This window comes from Chiloscyllium punctatum, chromosome 30 (assembly GCF_047496795.1).
Source record: "Chiloscyllium punctatum isolate Juve2018m chromosome 30, sChiPun1.3, whole genome shotgun sequence".
Lineage (NCBI taxonomy): Eukaryota > Metazoa > Chordata > Chondrichthyes > Orectolobiformes > Hemiscylliidae > Chiloscyllium > Chiloscyllium punctatum.
In genome coordinates this window covers 50,421,305-50,441,580 of record NC_092768.1, presented here as the reverse complement: position 1 = coordinate 50,441,580, position 20,276 = coordinate 50,421,305, and the positions used below count along the sequence as shown (strand labels likewise).

The 20,276-nt window shown below is 44.2% G+C and overlaps 1 protein-coding gene across 1 annotated transcript in view; it reads right to left on the bottom strand.

Annotated features, from left to right (window-relative positions):
* The window catches only part of LOC140455500 (uncharacterized), a 33,231-nt gene that overhangs the window by 5,511 nt on the left and 7,444 nt on the right, over positions 1-20,276 (bottom strand). The window lies entirely within an intron of this gene.

Below are 20,276 nucleotides of genomic sequence, written 5' to 3'. Positions count from 1 at the left end.
ACGAAAACAGACCCTTTGGTCCAACTCGTCCATGCCAACCAGATGTTGTAAATTAATCTCGTCCCATTTTCCAACACTTGGCTTATATTCCTTAAAACTATTCATATACCCATCCAGATGCCTTTTAAATATTGTAATTGTACCAGCCTTCATTATTCCCTCTGGCAGCTCATTCCATACACCCAAAAATTGTTGCGTGAAAAAGTTGCCCCTGAGGTCCATTTTAAATTTTTCCCCTCCCACCCTAAACCTGTGCCCTCCACTTCTGGACTCTCCCATCCCAGGTCAAAGGATATATTGCTGGAAAAGCACAGCCAGACAGAATCTGAGGAGCAGGAGAATCAACTCTTCAAGTATAAGCCTTTAATCAGGAATAAGGCTAGTGGCCAAAGGGGGCTGAGAGATAAATGGGGGGTGGGGTAGGGGGAAGGTAGCTGGAAATTCGATAGGTAGCTAAAGGCGGCGGGGGGGGGGGGGGGGGGTGAAGATGATACGTCAGAAAGGAGGGAGGAATGGATAGGTGGGAAGGAAGATATACAGGTTGGATGGTTCAAGAGGGCGATGCCGAGCTGGAAAGTTGGATCTGGGATAAGGTGGGGGGAGGGGAAATTAAGTAACTGGTGAAATCCACATTGATCCTGTGTGGTTGGAGGATCCCAAGGCGGAAGATGAGGCGTTCTTCCTCCAGGTGTCAGGTGGTTAGGGTTTGGCGGTGGAGGAGGCCCAGAGCTTGCATGTCCTTGGTGAAGTGGGAGGGGAAGGTAAATGCCCACCTCCAACACACCCAATCCACCTGGACACCCAGTGCTGGTCTGTTACCCGCCCTCAATCTCTTCATTTCCAACTGCCGCCTTGAAGTTGTCTGCCCAACCTGTCCATCCCTCTCACCCACTCCAACCTCTCATCCTCACAACACACAGCCCTCGACTCCCTCCGCTCCAACCCCAACATCACGATCAAACCAGCAGACAAAGGGGGCACAGTGGGTAGTTTGGCACAACGACCTCTACACCGCTGAAGCCAAGTGCCAACTTGCAGACACCTCCTCTGCCCACTCGACCATGACCTCACCTTCCATCACCAAACCATCATCTCCCAGACCATCCACAACCTCATCACCACAGGGGATCTCCCATCCAAAGGATGCAACCTCATAGTCCAGGAACCCTACACTACCCAGTTCTACTTCCTACCCAAAATTCAGAAACTTGACTGCCCGGTTGACCCATCATCTCAGTCTGCTCCTGCCCCACTGAACTTATCTCTGCATTCCTTGACGCCTGTCCCCCTTAGTCCAGGAACTCCCCCCCGACGTTGAGGACACCACCCTCAGCCTCGACCTCCTCCCTGACTTTCATTTCCCCAGCACCTAACACTTCACCTTCACCATGGATATGCAGTCTCTGTGTACATCGAACTGCCATGATGAAGGCCTCCAAGCCCTCCATTTCTTTGTCTCATGTCGACTCAAGCTGTATGCTTCCATTGACATGCTCATTCAATTGGCTGAACTGGTCCTCACCCTTAACAATTTCCCCTTCGAATCCTCTGACTTCCTCCAGACCAAAGGGATAGCCAGGGGCACCCGCATGGGCCCCAGGTCTGCCTGCCTCTTCGTCGGGTACATGGAAAAGATTATCTTCTGCAGCCACACCATTCCCCAACTTTACCTCTGCTACATCAATTACAGTATTGCTGCCACCACATGCTTCGATGAGGAAGTTGAACTTCACCAACACCTTCCACCCCAACCTCAAGTTCACCTGGACCATCTCGGACACCTCCCTCCCCTTTCTGGATCTCTCCATCTCCATTCCTAGCAACTGGATTCCCAGTTACCTGGTCTTTGCTTCCTTTCACCCTGCCTCCTGTAATAACTTTATCCCTTATTCTCAATTCCTCCACCTCCATCACATCTGCTCCAAGTAGAACCAATTCTACCATATTCATCCCAGAGGGTCTCCTTCTTCAAAGATCTCCCACGTGGTCGACGATGCCTTCCAGTGCATCTCCTCCATTTCCTGTACCTCCACCCTTGAACACAACCCCTACAATCGCAACAAAAACAGAACCCCTTGGTCCTCACCTTCCACCCCAACAACCTCAAGACACATCGCATCATCCTCCGCCATTTCCGCTTCCTAAAAACAGACCCCACCACCAGGGATATATTTCCCTCCCCATCCCTATCTGCGTACCGGAAAAAACATTCCATCTACAACTGCCTTGTTAGGTCCATGCCCCAACCCCTCCTCCTCCACTACCACCACCAATCCAGCCTCCACTCCCGGCACCTTCCCCTGCCACTGCAAGAAGTACAAAATGTGCTCCCACACCTTGCCCCTTACCTCCGTCCAAGGCCCCAAAGGATCTTTCCATCCAATAGAGATTTACCTGTACCTCCACACACTGTGGTACTGTGTTCGTTGCTCCTGATGTGGTCTCCTCTACATTGGGGAGATAGGACGCCGACTTAGAGTCATAGAGTCATACAGATGTACAGCATGGAAACAGACCCTTCAGTCCAACCCATCCATGCCGATCAGATATCCCAACCCAATCTAGTCCCACCTGCCAGCACCTGGCCCATATCCCTCCAAACCCTTCCTATTCATATACCCATCCAAATGCCTCTTAAATGTTGCAATTGTACCAGCCTCCACCACATCCCCTGGCAGCTCATTCCATACACGTACCACCCTCTGCGTGAAAAAGTTGCCCCTTAGGTCTCTTTTTCATCTTTCCCCTCTCACCCTAAACCTATGCCCTCTAGTTCTGGACTCCCTGACCCCAGGGAAAAGACTTTGTCTATTTATCCTATCCATGCCCCTCAATTTTGTAAACCTCTACAAGGTCACCCCTCAACCTCCGACACTCCAGGGAAAACAGCCCCAGCCTGTTCAGCCTCTCCCTGTAGCTCAGATCCTCCAACCCTGGCAACATCCTTGTAAATTTTTTCTGAACCTTTTCAAGTTTCACAACATCTTTCCGATAGGAAGGAGACCAGAATACTGGCAGGGAAATTTGCTAGAACTGCTTGGGAGGATTTAAACTAGTAAGGTGGGGGGGGAGGGGAGGTGGAACCCAGGGAGATAGTGAGGATCTGAGACGGGTACAGCTGAGAACAGAAGTGAGTTAAACAGTCAGGGCAGGCAGGGACAAGGTTGGACTAATAAATTAAACTGCATTTATTTCAATGCAAGGGGCCTAACAGGGAAGGCAGATGAACTTAGGGCATGGTTAGTAACATGGGACTGGGATATCATAGCAATTACAGAAACATGGCTCAGGGATGGGCAGGACTGGCAGCTTAATGTTCCAGGATACAAATGCTACAGGAAGGATAGAAAGGGAGGCAAGAGAGGAGGGGGAGTGGCATTTTTGATAAGGGATAGCATTACAATTGTGGTGAGGGAAGATATTCCCGGAAATACATTCAGGGAAGTTATTTGGGTGGAACTGAGAAATAAGAAAGGAATGATAACCTTATTGGGATTGTATTATAGACCCCCCAACAGTCAGAGGGAAATTGAGAAACAAACTTGTAAGGAGATCTCAGCTACCTGTAAGAATAATAGGGTAGTTATGGTAGGGGATTTTAACCTTCCAAACATAGACTGGGACTGCCATAGTGTTAAACGTTTAGATGGAGAGGAATTTCTTAAGTGTGTACAAGACAATTTTCTGATCGGTATGTGGATGCACCTACTAGAGAAGGTGCAAAACTTGACCTTCTCTTGGGAAATAAGGCAGGGCAGGTGACTGAGGTGTCAGTGGGGGAGCACTTTGGGGCCAGCGACTATAATTCTCTTCATTTTAAAATAGTGATGGAAAAGGATAGACCAGATCTAAAAGTTGAAATTCTAATTTGGAGAATGGCCAATTTTGACGGCATTAGGCAAAAATTTTCAAAAGCTGATTGGAGGCAGATGTTCGCAGGTAAAGGGACGGCTGGAAAATGGGAAGTCTCCAGAAATGAGATAACAAGAATCCAGAGAAAGTATATTCCTGTCAGGGTGAAAGGGAAGGCTGGTAGGTATAGGGAATGCTGGATGACTAAAGAAATTGAGGGTTTGGTTAAGAAAAAGAAGGAAGCATATGTCAGGTATAGACAGGATAGAACAGGTGAATCCTTAGAAGAGTATAAAGAAAGTAGGAGTATACTTAAGAGGAAAATCAGGAGGGCAAAATGGGGACATGAGATAGCTTTGGCAAATAGAATTAAGGAGAATCCAAAGGGTTTTACAAATATGTTAAGGACAAAAGGGTAACTAGGGAGAGAATAGGGCCCCTCAAAGATCAGCAAGGCAGCCTTTGTGTGGAGCCACAGAAAATGGGGGAGATACTAAATGAATACTTTGCATCGGTATTTACTGTGCAAAAGCTTATGGAAAATATAGACTGTAGGAAAATAGATGGTGACATCTTGCAAAATGTCCAGATTACAGAGGAGGAAGTGCTGGATGTCTTGAAATGGTTAAAAGTGGATTAATCCCCAGGACCTGAGAACTCTGTGGGAAGCTAGAGAAGTGATTGCTGGGCCTCTTGCTGAGATATTTGTATTATCGATAGTCACAGGTGAGGTGCCGGAAGACTGGAGGTTGGCAAACGTGGTGCCATTGTTTAAGAAGGGCGGTAAAGATAAGCCAGGGAACTATAGACCAGTGAGCCTGACCTCGGTGGTGGGCAAGTTGTTGGAGGGAATCCTGAGGGACTTGTGGAATGTTTCAGAGACATGTCTGGGACACACACACTAAACAACCCCACCCTCCTGTGGCCGAACACTTTAACTTCCTCTCCCAATCCACCAAGATATGAAAGTCCTGGGCCTCCTCCATCACTAAACCCTAACCACCAATGCCAATAGACATTAGATAATAGGTGCAGGAGTAGGCCATTCTGCCCTTCGAGCCTGCACCACCATTCAATATGATCATGGCTGATCATCCTTAATTAGTATCCTGTTCCTGCCTTATCTCCATAACCCTTGATTCCAGAATCCAGAGACTTGGCCTCCACTGCCCACTGGGGCAGAGCATTCCACACAGCCACCACTCTCTGGGTGAAGAAGTTTCTCCTCATCTCTGTCCTAAATGGTCTACCCCGTATTTTTAAGCTGTGTCCTCTGGTTCGGCACTCCCATCAGCGGAAACATGTTTCCTGCCTCCATAGTGTCCAAACCTTTAATAATCTTATATGTCTCAATCAGATCCCCTCTCAGTCTTCTAAACTCAAGGGTAAACAAGCCCAATCGCTTGTTCTGCCTGGAGGAAGAACACCTCATCTTCCGCCTTGTGACCCTCCAACCACACAGGATCAATTTGTATTTCACTAGTTCCTCATTTCCCCTCCTCCCACCTTATCCCAGATCCAACCTTCCAACTCGGCACCATCCTCTTGAACTGTCCTATCTGTCCATCTCTCTTCCCACCTATCCACTCCACCCTCCTCTCCAAGCTATCACATTCATCCCCACATTTGTCTACCTCTCGCATTACCAGCTATCTTCCCCTCCCCAGCAACCCCACCCGCCCAACCCCCAACCCCCACCTGAGCCACAAGCTTCATTCCTGATAAAGGGCTTATTATCGAAATGTTGATTCTCCTGCTCCTCAGATGTTGCCTGACTGGCTATGCTTTTCCAGCACCACATTCTTCAACTTTGAACTGCAGCATCTGTGGTCCTCACTTTCTCCGCAATCCCAGGGAAAAGACATTGTCTATTTCCCCTATCCATACACCTCATAATTTTATAAAGTCTGTAAGGTCACCCTTCAGCCTCTGACACTCCATAGAAAATAGTCCCAGCCGATTCAATCATTGCCTAGAGCTCAAACCCTTGAACCCTGGCAACACCCTTGTAAATCTTTTCTAAACCCTTTCAAGTTTCACAAGATGATTCCCAAAAGAAGGAGACCAGAATTGCACACAACATTCCAAAAATGGCTTTACTAATATGCTGTAATTTTGCAACATGACCTCCCATCTCCTGTACTCAATGCTCTGACCAATAAAGGAAAGTATACCAAATGCCATCTACATTATTCTATCTACCTGAGACACTACCTTCAAGGTAGTGCACTCCAAGGTCTCTTTGTTCAGCAACACTTCCTGGGATCTTATCATTAAGTGTATATATCCTTCCCTGATTTGCCTTTCCAAAATGCAGCACCTCACATTTATCTAAGTAAACTCCATCTGCCACTCCTCGGCCCAATGGCCCATCTGATCAAGATCTCATTGTACTCTGAGGTAACCTTCCTTGCTGTCCACTCCACCTCCAATTTTGTTGTCATCTGAAAACATACTAACTATAACTCCTATGTTCACAATCAAATCTTTTATACAAATGACAAAAAGCAGTGGACCCGGTACTGATCCTTGTGGCACACACTGGTCAATGGCCTCCAGTCTGAAAAGCAACCCTCCAGCACCACCGTCTGTCTTCTACCTTCGAGCCAGTTCTGTATCCAAATGGCTCTATTCTATGTGATCTGACCTTGCTCAGAAGCCTATTATGTGGAACCTTGTCGAGTGCCTTACTGAAGTCCAAATATATCATGTTCACCTCTCTGCCTTCATCAATCCTCTTTGTTACTTCTTCAAAAAACTCAATTATACTTGACTCTCCAAATATATGTAAATCCTGTTCCTCAGGATTCTCTTCAACAACTTGCTCATCACCAATGTGAGGCTCACCAGTATGTAGTTCCCTGGTTATTCCTCACTGCCATTGTTCAGTAGTAGCATCATGTTAGCCAACTTTCAGTCTTCTGGCACCTCACGTTTGACTATTGATGATCCAAATATCTCAGCAAGGGGCCCAGCAATCACTTCCCTAGCTTCCCACATAGTTCGAGGGTACACCTGGAGACTCATCCACCTTTATGTGTTTTAAGACATCCAGCACCCCCTCCTCTGCAATATGGACATTTTTCAAGATGTCACCATCTATTTCCATGCATTCTGTATCATCCATGTCCTTCTCCACAGTAAACACTGATGCAACATACTCATTTAGTATCTTCCCCCATCTCCTGCGGTTCCACACAAACGCCGCCTTGTTGATCTTTGAGGTGTCCTATTCTCTCCCAAGTTACACTTTTGTCCTTAATCTATTTATAAAATGGCCTTGGATTTTCCTTAACCCTATTTGCCAAAGCTGTCTCATGTCCCCATTTTTCCCTCCTGATTTCCCTCTTAAGTATAGTCCTACTGCCTTTGTACTCTTCTAAGGATTCACTTGATCTCTGCTGTCGATATGTGACATATGCTTCCTTCTTTTTCTCAACCAAACCTCAATTTCTCCAGTCATGTAGCATTTCCTAACTCTAATAAGAACATAATATCTCTGGATTTTCATGAGCTCATTTTTGAAGGCTTCCCATTTTCCAACCATCCCTTCATCTGTGAACATCCACACCCAATCAACTTTTGAAAGTTCTTGCCTAACACCATCAAAATTGGCCTTTCTCCAATTTAGAACTGTAACTTTTAGATTCTGCCTATCCTTTTCCATAACTATTTTATGGTCACTGGCCTCAATGTGACATCTCAGTCACTTACCCTGCCTTATTTCCCAAGATAGGTCAAAGTTTTGTACATTCTCTTATATGTACATTTACACACTGAATCGGAAAATGTTCTTGTGCACATCTAACAAATTCCTCTCCTTTAATCACTATTTTAAAATGTCAATCAGAGTCAAAGATAGAGTTATAGAGTCATACAGCACAGAAACAGACCCTTCTATCCAACTTGTCTGCGTGGACCAGATACTGATTTTGTCCTATTTGGCAGCCTTTGACCCATATCTTTTTAAACCCTTCCTATTTGTGTGCCTTTTAAATATTGCAACTGGATCCACCTCCACCACTTTCTCTGGCAGCTCGTCCCATACACACACACCACCATCTGTATAAAAAGGTTACCCCTTGGGTTCCATTTAACGCTATGGCAGTCCCAGTCTATGTTTGGAAAGTTAAAATCCCACCCTATAATTCTTACAGAGAACTCAGATCACCTTACAAATTTGTTTCTCAACTTCCTGCTGACTATTGGGGGGGTCTTTAGTACAATCCAAATGAGGTAATCATCCCTTTCTTATTTCTCAGTTCGACCCAAATAACTTGCCTGGATGTTTCCCCAGGAATATTCCCCCCTCAGTACAGCCTTCATGTTATCCCTTATCAAAAATGCCACTCCCCGTCCTCTCTTGCTCGCCTTGCTATCCTCCCTATCGCCTTTGTATCTTGGCAAATTAAGCTGTCAGTCCTGTAATTTCTATGATATCCAAGTCCCATGTTCCTGACCATGCCCTGATTTCATCTGCCTTCCTTGTTAGGCCTCTTGCATTGAAATAAATGCAGTTTAACTTACCTCATTCTCTGTTTTGTTCCTGCCTGCCCTGACTGTTTAACTTGCTCATATTCCCAACTGTACCAGTCTCAGACTGATCTCTTTCCACACTATCTCCCTGAGTCCCATCCCCCATCTCACTAGTTTAAATCCTCCCAAGAATCTCAAGCAAATCTCCCTACCAGTTTATTAGTCTCCTTCCATTTCAGGTTGTAAACATTTACACCATCAGGTGAAGACAATACAGCCCCTCAAGACCAGTACCAATTTAATTACATCATGGCTGACCCATAATAAAACTAGGAACAGCAGAATGTCATTCAGTCTCTCATGCCAATTTGAATCTCATTGGTTCGTACAATAGCCCCATCTATTTACAGTCTCCCGTATTCCTTAACATCCTTACTGACATAAATCAATCAATTTAATCAATTCTTTGAACATGGAATCGCAGGTAGCCAGTGTGGTGAGAAGGTGTTTTGTACCTTGTCTACATTGGTCAGTGCATTCATTATAGAAGTTGGAAAGTCATATTGTGGGCTGTACAGGACATTGGTGAGATCAGTTTTAGAATACTGCATACAGTTCTGGTCTCCCTACTATAAGAAGGATGTTGTTAAACTTGAAAAGGTTCCGAAAAAACTTACAAGGATGTAGCTGGTATTGGACAGTTTGACCTGTAGGGTAGGTTGAATAGCCCGGGGCTTTTATCCTGAAGCATTGAAGGCTGAGGGTGACCTTATGGAAGTTTATTAAATCATGAGAGGCATGGTAATGTGAATCGGCAATTTCTTTTTTTCCCAGAATAGGGGAACCCATAACGAGTGAGCATAGTTTTAAGGTGAGCAGGAAAGTATTTAAATGGAACCCAAGGGGTAACCTTTTCACACAGATGGTGGTGTGTGTGTATGGGACAAGCTGCCAGAGAAAGTGGTGGAGGTGGATTCAGTTGCAATATTTAAAAGGCACCTGGATAGGTATATGAATAGGAAGGGTTTACAAGGATATGGATCAAAGGCTGCCAAATAGGACAAAATCAGTTTCGAATATCTAGTCCATGCAGACAAGTTGGACAGAAGGGTCTGTTTCCGTGCTGTATGACTCTATAACTCTATCTTTGACTCTGATTGACATTTCAAAATAGTGATTGTACTGGGGTATTGGGTAACGACAGGATTTGGCTGGGAACATTATTCTGTGTGTTGTGATGGTGTTCAGCTCGGGAAATATATTTTGCATTGCTTTGCATCACTGGGAAGCAAGTAACAGAATGAGAATCGGCTGGATGGGAATGGCTCAGATTGTTTGATTAGTTCAAACAGTAAGTTCTCTGCTTATCACAGAATGCGACAGTGAATTTGAGATTTGTTTGTGAATGAAAATTTTCTTTAACCCCAGAACTCAGAACCCACAATCCTGGTTTTGGAGGCTAGTATCTTGTCCATTAGGATACTGAGGCTGTCCAAGATAAGGATTTGATGATTGTAAGGTGTCCACTTAAGTAATCACTGCCAAATTTCACACCTTTTTATGGCCTGCCACCTTTTTTCAAACACAGCCCAACTGGATCAATTCCAACAATGAGCTGACAGGATTGGGATTTGCATGGCAGCAATTAATGCTGCAAAGTATTGTCTGTGTGTGAGGAACAGTTGTCCATCAAGAACTTCCCTTGATTAATCTGACTCTCAGTTTTGGTGATTTCCCCGACCCTGATTCCTGGCCCCTCCTTGATCATACTGTCTCATCCAGTCTCACTCTCATACTATCAATCACAGAGAAGGCCATCTCTGATCACTTCCATGGACAGCTCAGCACTGATATCTCCCTTCAATATTCCAGATTGACCACCTTCTGTAACCCTCCAATGGTAATAACTATTCCCCAATGCAATGACAACTGCACTCTCAGAATCCCATATGTTTCAATCCCATATCTTTCATTCACCCCAACATTTCTGCAGCAACTGTTTAACTCAAAGCCACCCTCACCTCTGGAGTCAGAGTCAGTGGGCATGAAGTGTTAACTTGGTTCTCTCTCCACAACTCTCCCAGACCTGCTGATTTCTCCAGCAATTTTTGTTTGCATTTGTTTCAGATCTTCAGAATCCACAGTTCTTTGTTTTATTTTAAGGATTGGTCTGGGAACTGGACACGTGAATAAATTGGGACGGGGAATAGACTGAAACATGAATGGAGAGGTGAATTAACTGTGGCATCTTGGGAGAGGAGCTGTATAATTAAATGTTGACCCTTAGAAATTGGAACTAAGGAGTCGACTCTTTAACAGGGCAGTGAGGTCAAACTCAACGCGTAGGACTGGCACTCTTAATCATTTCCTGGGTAATAGAGCAATACGTCGTATTTCTGTCTCCTATTCTCCGAGATGTTCCCTGGTGTGCTCTTTCTCTCCTTTGCCGCGCTGTCTGTGCACCTGCTGATCCCAGCACTGCAAGCCATCGTTGCCATCAGCTGTCAAACACATGCGAGGCTGCACTTCCCACACTGATGTCAGTTTGAAGGCGAGCAAGAATGAACAGTGCTATTTCCACACTAGAAATCGAGACCTCAGCTGCAATAAGTGAGATTTAATTCAGATGGGACAACGACAAGTTTAAGTATCCCCTAATCTGCTGCTCAAAGTCACCTCCATTTCCCCGGTCAGTTTCCCAAGTTTCAGGAAATTCATGTTGCTCCAGAAATATTTGGATTGACTGTGAGAGACGTCAATCAGAGAGCCCACCCACTCTGCACATTGTCTCCTCTTCCTCTTCCAGAGCTGGTTCACTTCCTATAGGGACTGAAAACCAAGTGAGGAGATGGTGAGTGAAGGAGCAGCTTTTATACAAATTGTATCCCATAATATCCACACCAATCTTCAGGCAGTCTGACTATCCTGTGGGCAGTCAGGGGTGGAAATGTCCCTTAAGAAGATCCAGTTGAGAGAGCTGTTTACTCGGTGCTTTGTGCTGAACTGTTTGACTGGAGCTGTGTGTTGGATATTGAGTGTGTTTATTGGAAGCGTTTCCCTCTGATTTCCAGGCTGAGTTTTGTTGGTCGGTCATTCCCAATTCCGAGAAGGTGGGGTTTAAGTATCTGGGAGGTGTAGACTGTGTTAGAATTCTAACTTACTGTTTTAAGTACTATGTTTGTTGGAAGCTGGTTATTATCTTATTGACTAACATAGAAAAGAGAAACAGCATTAGCTTATTTGATCCTTCAAGTTTGCTCCACCATTCATTGTAATCATGACTGATCATCAAACTCAGTTGCCTATCCCATGTTTCCCACCATATCCTTTGATTCCTTTAGCTCCAAGTGCTCTGGTCCAGATGCTTCTTGAAAGGATGTTTTGAATGTTCTGTCTGTGACTGTTTTCTGAGGTAGCAAATCCCACATTCTTGCCACTCTCTGGATAAAACAAAAAAAATTCCCATCTCGATCCTAACAGGTTGGTTCCATAGCTTGGGACTTTCTAGACTCATCTGCAATCGACAGCATCCTTCCTGTATTTGCATCTAGTCTTGATAGATATTTGTAGGTTTCTTTTGAGTTTCTTACTCATTCTTGTGAACTCCAGTCAATATAATCCTAACTAATTCAATCTCTACTCATATAAGTCCAGCCAACCCAGGGATCAATTTGGTAAACCTTTGCTGCACTCCCTCTATAGTAAGAACATGCTTTCTCAAATAAGGAGATCAAAATTGCACATGATATTCCAGGTGTAATTTTACGAAGGCCATGTGTAATTGCAACAACTATTCTTGCTCCTGTATCCTCTCATTGTGAAGGTCAACACCTGCTACATGTACATGCTTACCTTCAGCGACTGGTGTAGGAAGCCACCCGTATATTGTTGCACATTCCCCTCTCTCAGTTTGTAGCCACTGAGCTAATAATCTGCCTTCCTGCTTTTGCTCCCAAAGTGGATAACTAAATTGGTGAAGCGGAAGAGGAAAGAAAGGACAGAGTGGGTGAACTCTCTGATGAACCACTCTCAAGCCAGTCTAAATATTTCTGGAGCAACATGAATTTCCTGAAACAAAACCAGCAATTCCTGGCAAAACTCAGCAGGTTTGGCAGTATGTGGGCAGTTTGTGGGGAACAAAACAGAGTTAACGTTTCTCTTCTGATGAAGAGTCACTGAACTGAAAACGTTAACTCTGCTACATTCCCACAGTTGCTGCCAGACCTGCTGAATTTGTCAAGCAATTTGTTTTTGTTTCAGATCTCCAGCACCAGCAGCTCTTTGTTTTATGAGTTCCCCAAAGATTGGGAAACTGGTGAAATGGGGGACATTGAGCAGCAGATCAGATGAGATTACAAGTTGTTATAATCCTGTGATTGAATTTCAATTAGATCACTCCTTCATCTTCCAAACTCCATGGAGTATAACCTTAGATTGTTTTATCTCTCCTCATCATGTAACTGTGTGCAGTCCGGGGCAATACTTGTAAGTCTACATCGCACTCCCTCAAGACAAACTTCTTCCTGTGGTGAGGTGTGTGTTCCTCGAGTGGATGTATCGTCAGAGGCTGTTGCTACATCATTCTCCTTTCTCCCCCCCCTCACTATAATCTGGGAGTTTATTTTGCGGGGAGTTGGAGTGCAATTAACCTTCTTGATACAGCCTCTCTCCACAGTCCATTAGCAGGACAGAGTCATATAACTCAATCAGACCCTTCGGTCCAACTCATCCGTGTCCTGATGAAAGGCTTTTGCCCGAAATGTCAATTTTACTGCTCCTTGGATGCTGCCTGAACTGCTGTGCTTTTCCAGCACCACTCTAATCTAGGCCCAGAACTACTTCCAATATTCCAAGTCTGGTCAAACCAGAGCTTTGTATCACTTAAACATGACTTCCAACACCTTGTATTCTCTTCCTTGAGATATTCCATGAGCCTTTTTGATGTTTAATGTTTTCATTACCTGATTCCTCAAGTCTCTTAAAAACTGACTATCTGATGGTTTCTCTTCATTTGCCTGATGAGTGGAGCTACAATAACAAACTTTAGTCAGAAGTACAGAGACAATCTCCGCACCCACCAAACCTAACTCCAGCTGTACACCAGGCACCAGCCCCCAGCCCTGCCGAGTTTTTACCATCCCCTTCAGACCTCCCCCTCACTGAGGATGAATGATCAGCCCTCAATAAATCTCTCACCTTCGTCCCAAAATGCTCCCAGGTCAACGAATCCCATTTGCATTGCGACATCGAACTTTTCTTCCGCCACCTCCACCTCCATGCTTACTTTTTCGATTGTGACTCCCATCCACCGTCCGAGGACCCCTTCTTCCACCTCAAACATACTCCATCCTCTTGGACACCCGGTCCTGGTCTCTTACCTGCCCTAGATCGCTTCATCTCCAACTGCTGCTGTGACATTGACTGTCTCAACCTGTCCACCTCACTTACCCACTCCAAACTCGCAAAGCACAGCCATCCACTACCTTCGCTCCAACCCCAACCCAACCATTGAACCAGCAGTCAAAGGGGATTCAGTGGTAGTTCGGCGCATCAAACTCTACATTGCTGAAGCTAGGTGCCAATTCACAAACACCTCATCCTACCATCCCCTTGACCACAGCCTCACCTCCCATCACCAAACCATCAGTATGAAAGGGTTTTGCCCAAAATGTCAACTCTCCTGCTCCTTAGATTCTGCCTGACTTGCTGTGCTTTTTCAGCGCCACACATTTTTGACTTTGACTCTCCAGCATCTGCAGTCATCACTTTCTCTCAGAAGTAAACCGCCTGTTTGATTGGTAGCCTGTCCAACACTTTCAAATTCACTCCCTTCACAACCAATGCACAAAGATATCAGTGTAAACCATTCATACCAAGCATTGCAGTAACTCGCACAATGCTCCTTCCAAAGTTTCTTCCAAACCTGTGAATTCCAGCAGCTACAAGGACAAGGGCAGCAGATGCAGAGGAAACTCACCTGCTATAAGTTCTCCTTAAAGTTGCCCAACTTCCTGACATTGAATTCAGTCACCATTGCTTCATTGTCACTGGATCAAACTCCTGGATCTACTTTGAAAACAGCACTGTCAGTGTCCCTTCAACTTCCAATGCAATAGATTGTCATGATTCAAGTAGGTGGTTCAGCACCACCTCCTGAAGGGGAAACGTAGATGGGCATCAAATATTAGTCAGGCCAGTCAGCTACACCCATTTCTGGGGAAAATATGAATTTTTAAAAAATAGTATGAAATTTTGGCTCTTTCATCAAGGGTAAGGTAGAGTTAGAAGAAATCATGTTTCCTTTCCCTGTTTTACAGATGGAATGCACCATGCTATACTGGAAAATACAGAGAGGATAGACATGGCAGATGGATCTTGATTCTCACACATGGAACAATTGTACAACTGTAGGAAGACATCCAGTCCTTTCAGAACATTGGTTAACACAGAGAAAGTTGGGCATTTAAACCCTCATCTGGAAATAGGTTGGGTCAGGGGAGCTTTGACATATCAGATCTGAAACTCGTCAGTCGTGAGGAGCCTTCCATTAGAACCAGGTTCAACAAATATAGGAAATCTTGATGAAATGAAATGAAAAATAATCAAATCTCCATACTTCAAAAAGGATACCAGTGCAAGTCCAGAAAATCCAAAAGCAAGCAGCTTCCGATTCTCCTGGTGCAGCTCACAGTAGCAGAATCTTGTTACTACTCAGCCTCTCAAACAGGAGAAGCTGCCCCGTGAATGATCGGTTACGGTGAAGCTGGGAAGAAGTGTGAGTGACTCCGAGTGTAGTGAGAGCTTTAATTATTCATCGAGCCTTGTGAGCCACTGACTCATCCCTCCAAATGAGAGACAGTTCAAGTGTATGAAGAAGGCCCCTGGGTCTCATAAAGTCTCTTATCACATAAGGTACATTTGTTGTACAGGAACAGCTTCATGGAAGAGAAGTCACTGAAGTGTGAGGTTTGTGACCCAGCCTTCACAATGCCAATGACACTTGTGAATCATCAATATATTTACACTGGTGAGAAGCCATTCAAGTGTGAGGTGTGTGACAAAACATTCTTGTACTCATCAACCCTCCGCAGACACCAACAGCTTCACACAGGGGAGAAACCCTTTAAATGTGACGTGTGTGACAAATCATTCTTACAGTCGTGGGGTCTCCTTGAACACCAGCGCATTCACACAGGAGAGAAACCATTCACGTGCAAGGTGTGCATCAAATCATTCTCTACTTCTTCAGCCCTTCGTGTTCACCAGCGCATTCACACAGGACAGAAACCATTCACCTGCAAGGTGTGTGACAAATCATTCTCACACTCATCCACACTCCACGGACATCAACGCATTCACACTCGGGAAAAACCATTCAATTGTGACATATGTGACAAGTCATTTACTACTTCATCAACCCTTCATGCACACCAACGCATTCACACAGGGGAGAAACCATTCACGTGCAAGGTATGCGACAAATCTTTCTCACAGTTATCACACCTCCGCAGACACCGATGTATTCACAAAGGCGAGTAACCATCAACAGGCACTGTACATGACAAATCATTCTGCAATTTATTGGCTTTCCACAAACACAGATGCACTCACACAGCAGGAAGACCACTCACGTGTGATGTGTGCAACAAACCCTTCTCGAGGCCTTTGACCCTCCTGTTCCATCAGAGAATTCACACAGGAGCAACTCTTCAGGCATGAGGGGTGTGAGAAATCCATCTCGAGACTATCAAATGTCCACTCAAACCAACACAGTGAATACAGGAGAGGTTATTTCAGTTCTTCGGCATCATTGACCATCTGTGCAGACGAATACATTCATATGGAGAACAATCCCTTCATTTGTGAGATGCATCAGAAAAGTTTTTCCTTACGTCAGAGTTCTGCAAATACCAGCGCAGTCACACTGGGGAAAAGCTGTTCAAGTGTGTGAGAGATGTAACAAATTGTTGTCAAATTCATTGACTCTTCACAGATATCAACACTTTCTCGACAGGAACGAACCATTCACTGGTAGTGTGTGTCAAATTATTCTTGTTGTAATTGCACCTCCACACACATCTAAGCATCCACAGAGGCAAGATACCGTTCAAGTGTAAGGTGGGTGATAAATTATGCTCACAGCCATTGAACCTCCTGCTCCATTAGATAATTCACACACTGAGTAACAATTTAACTGTGAGGTTTATGGTTAAGATTTTGTCATGTCTTCAGCTCTTCTGGAATACCAGAGGACCTCTGGAGGGGAGTAAACTTTCAAATACGATTTGTGAAAAAACTTCCACCAACGTACCCAGTCTTCAAAAGCATCAGCGGATCCATGCTGGAAGGAAACGATTCGGATGTGTGTTGAGGCTTTCACACAATCTCCTGGTCTCCCTGTACAAAGACACTGAGAAACTCTTCTGATGCGAGTCTTATTTTAATGCTGGAACATCAGTGAATCAGTGATGGATCTCTTGAAAGGAAGAAGGAAGAGAAACTAGAGAACAATGTGAATTCAGAGCTAGGACAGGAGGGAGCATTAATGCAAGTTTGTCCAAAGAGACAAGTGGAAGTGAAGGAAGTGGCAGAGGCAGCTCGTGGGATTGTTTCAAGCTTACTTCCCTGAGCAAAGAAGTCAGTATCCAGGGTGCAGAGACTTAAAGTCAATAAATTCAAGTCAGAATTAGAGGAGATTTGAGGATAAGTGTTTTTCACCAGAGCGTGCTGACGCTCTGGAGTTGACTGTCTGAAAAGATGATAGAGTCAGAAACATTTTGAAACACTTGGATACAAACCTGAAGGAATCACTTCTCTAAATTTAAAATGAAGATTGCAATTGACCATTTAGCAAGAAAATTCATCTTAAAATAAATCAACATTTAAAAGCCAAAAAATACACACTGGGAGTAAAAAGGCAATTTTGGAATGAATAATTTTCATAAATTGGCCAAATCATCCTGCCAGCATTCTGTGGTACCTTGCGAACCTGGCAAACACAATGACTGATGTTTTCAATTGACCAATCACGAGATAGTGAATGAAGCCTCAGACCACACAATGAATGTGCACCTATCCAGTTCAATGATTGACCCAACCACTGAACTCCTCTGACTACCCTGCAGAACCTTTAAATAACAATAAGTCAATGAGCTGCATGGAGCCACCACATCTGAATGTGCTCCATGTTCCTTGGAAACACTCATCACAGAGAACTTGCTGTTTCAAGTGAAATGAACCTAATCTGATAACCAGGGTCTTCTAAATCAAAACAAGTTTCATATGTTAATGGACTGGTCATGAATCAGGAATTGAGACTGTTACAATATGTCAGATGACACAGATTTGGGGATGTGTTTGTGATGATCATTGCCAGACGTGCTCTTTTGTCGGTTTCACAGAATGTGTGTTTAGCAGGAAGTGTGGTCGTAGCAGTAGCAAGAGACCAGCGACCCCAGAAACAGACAACAGTAAAAGCAGCAGTTGCAGCACCACACTGTAGAGCTACTTCGAAAATCAGTTTAAGAAGGAGATTGGATGAATTCAAACAGAACAACAAAGCTAAAGGAACAGCAAGAATTAAAGCAGCAAATTTTCAGAAGCAGCAATTCAAGGATTAACAGCAAGACTGCAGCTCAGACTTTCTAGGAATAGAGTTTGAGTTTGATATTGAATTAACTCAAAAAAGGAGCAGGGAACTGATGTTTGTCTGTTTATGAATCATACAATAAACTGTTGGAGAGTGAAGTTGTGAACAGTGTTAATTTTCTGCACTTTCAGGCTGGACTATAGATTTCAGAGTATAAGAGGGAGGTGTACGTTCATCTAAAGATGGAATAACTGCTCCACATTGACACTGTGCCATCAAACATCATGGAGAAGGTAGAACACGGGTTATAGAGTAAAACACCATCAAAATAAGTGTCGGATTAATCCGGGCCACAGACACCCAGATCAAGATCAAGACTCATCCTGCCCCCATCTCTCAAGCTCCTGTATTACTGACCCAAATATCAATGGAAACTGAGTTTAGGAGTAGGGTTAAAAAGTGATACCTCAGATCTTTTAAATCTTTCCCCTTTCACCTGTAATCTATGCCCTCTAGTTTTGGACTCCTCCACCTCAGGAAAAAAAAAACACCTTGGGTATTCACCCTATCTATGCCCCATTGTAATTTTATAAACCACCATAAGGTCACCCTTTGGCCTCCAACGCTCCAGAGAAAAAAAACCCAGCTGATTCAGCTCCTCCCTATAACTCAAAACACTCCAGTCCTAGCCACATCCTTGTAAGTCTTTTCTGCATCTTCTCAAGTTTAACAACGTCCTTCCTGTAGAAGGGTGACGAGAATTGTATGCTGTATTCCAAAAGTGGCCAAACCAATGTCTTGTACAGCCGCAACATGACATCCCATCTCTAATAATCAATGTTCTGACAAAAGAAGGCTTGCATTCTGAACATTTTCTTCACAACCCTGTCTATCTATGACTCCACTTCCAAGGAACTATGCACCTGCACCCCTAGCTTTCTTCATTTGGCAACACACCCCAGGCCTTACAGTTAACCGTATAATTCCTGTCCTGGTTTGCCTTATCAAGATGGAACACCTCACATTTTTTTAAAAATTAAACTCAATTTGCCACCCCTCGATCCTGGAGTCTACTGACTTCTCTACATCAGTTTCACTTCTTCTGACACCAGAGACTTTACCATCATTCACTGCTTAGGAACCCAGACACAAAGACAGTACTGACACATGCAGCTCAAACTAGGTACCACTTTATATTGAATCAGACTTTCAGGCTGTCAGTTTACAGGGGAAAAAGTGTTTTGGACATAGCCTTGGGACTTGACTTGGTTTCCAGTACAATATGAACTCTTTAAGCAACATCACACAAAAAAAATGTCTGGTCTTCAGCAATTTGGGAGTGGTGGGAACTTGCTCTTAACAAAATGGCTGTCATGTTTGTGACATGACAAGAGTAGCTTCATTCTCAAAGCACTGAACTCGAGGAGATGCTGCTTTCCAACAGGCTTAATTTGTGGTTGATGATGATTTATAAATGTAAGTCTTTCCTTCCAACTTCAGGAAAGGTTCTGCTTCCTTTGAATGGCAATTATAAACACATTGATGGAGAAATATCCCAGACCACAGTGACATCGACCGATATGTCATGTACAACACTCTAACTGTAGGATCCGGAGTGTTTCAGGGAAGAGGAAGACACCAGGCTGACAGATCAGGTAGATTAGATGAATTCAAAATTTAATTCACTGAGAATTACAAATGGACACAGAGGATTCATAAAATAACAGGAAAACAACAAATCAATATTCAACGTGAAGCAAAGTTGAAATTAATGAAAATAACAAAACATTTGAAAATAACTCAAGGATCTTTCCCAGAACTTGAAATGAATCTTGGAAGAGTGTAAGGTGAACAAATCATATTGTATTATATCAAGATATGATTGCCTAAGAGAAATAAGGTCTGTCAAAATTCACCTCCCTATCTCCTCCCCCTCCCTCCCCATACTCAAGGTAGTTGTCCTCCTAGACAGGAGAGTGCAGACTTTCCCCTTGGCAAGTCAAACACCCTCACTTAGAGAGTAATAGAGATGTACTGCATGGAAGCAGACCCTTCGGTCCAACTCATCCATGCCGACCAGATATCCCAACCCAATCTAGTCCCAACTGCCAGCACCCGGCCCATATCCCTCTAAACCCTTCCTATTCTTTTAAATGTTGCAATTGTACTAACCTCCACCACTTCCTCTGGCAGCTCATTCCATAAAACGTACCACACTCTGCATGAAAAAGTTGCCCATTAGGTCTCTTTTCCCTCTATCCTTCCCGTCTCATCCTAAACCTATTCCCTCTAGTTCTGGACTCCCCCAACCTAGGGAAAAGACTTTGTCTATTTACCCTATCCATGTCCCTCTTGATTT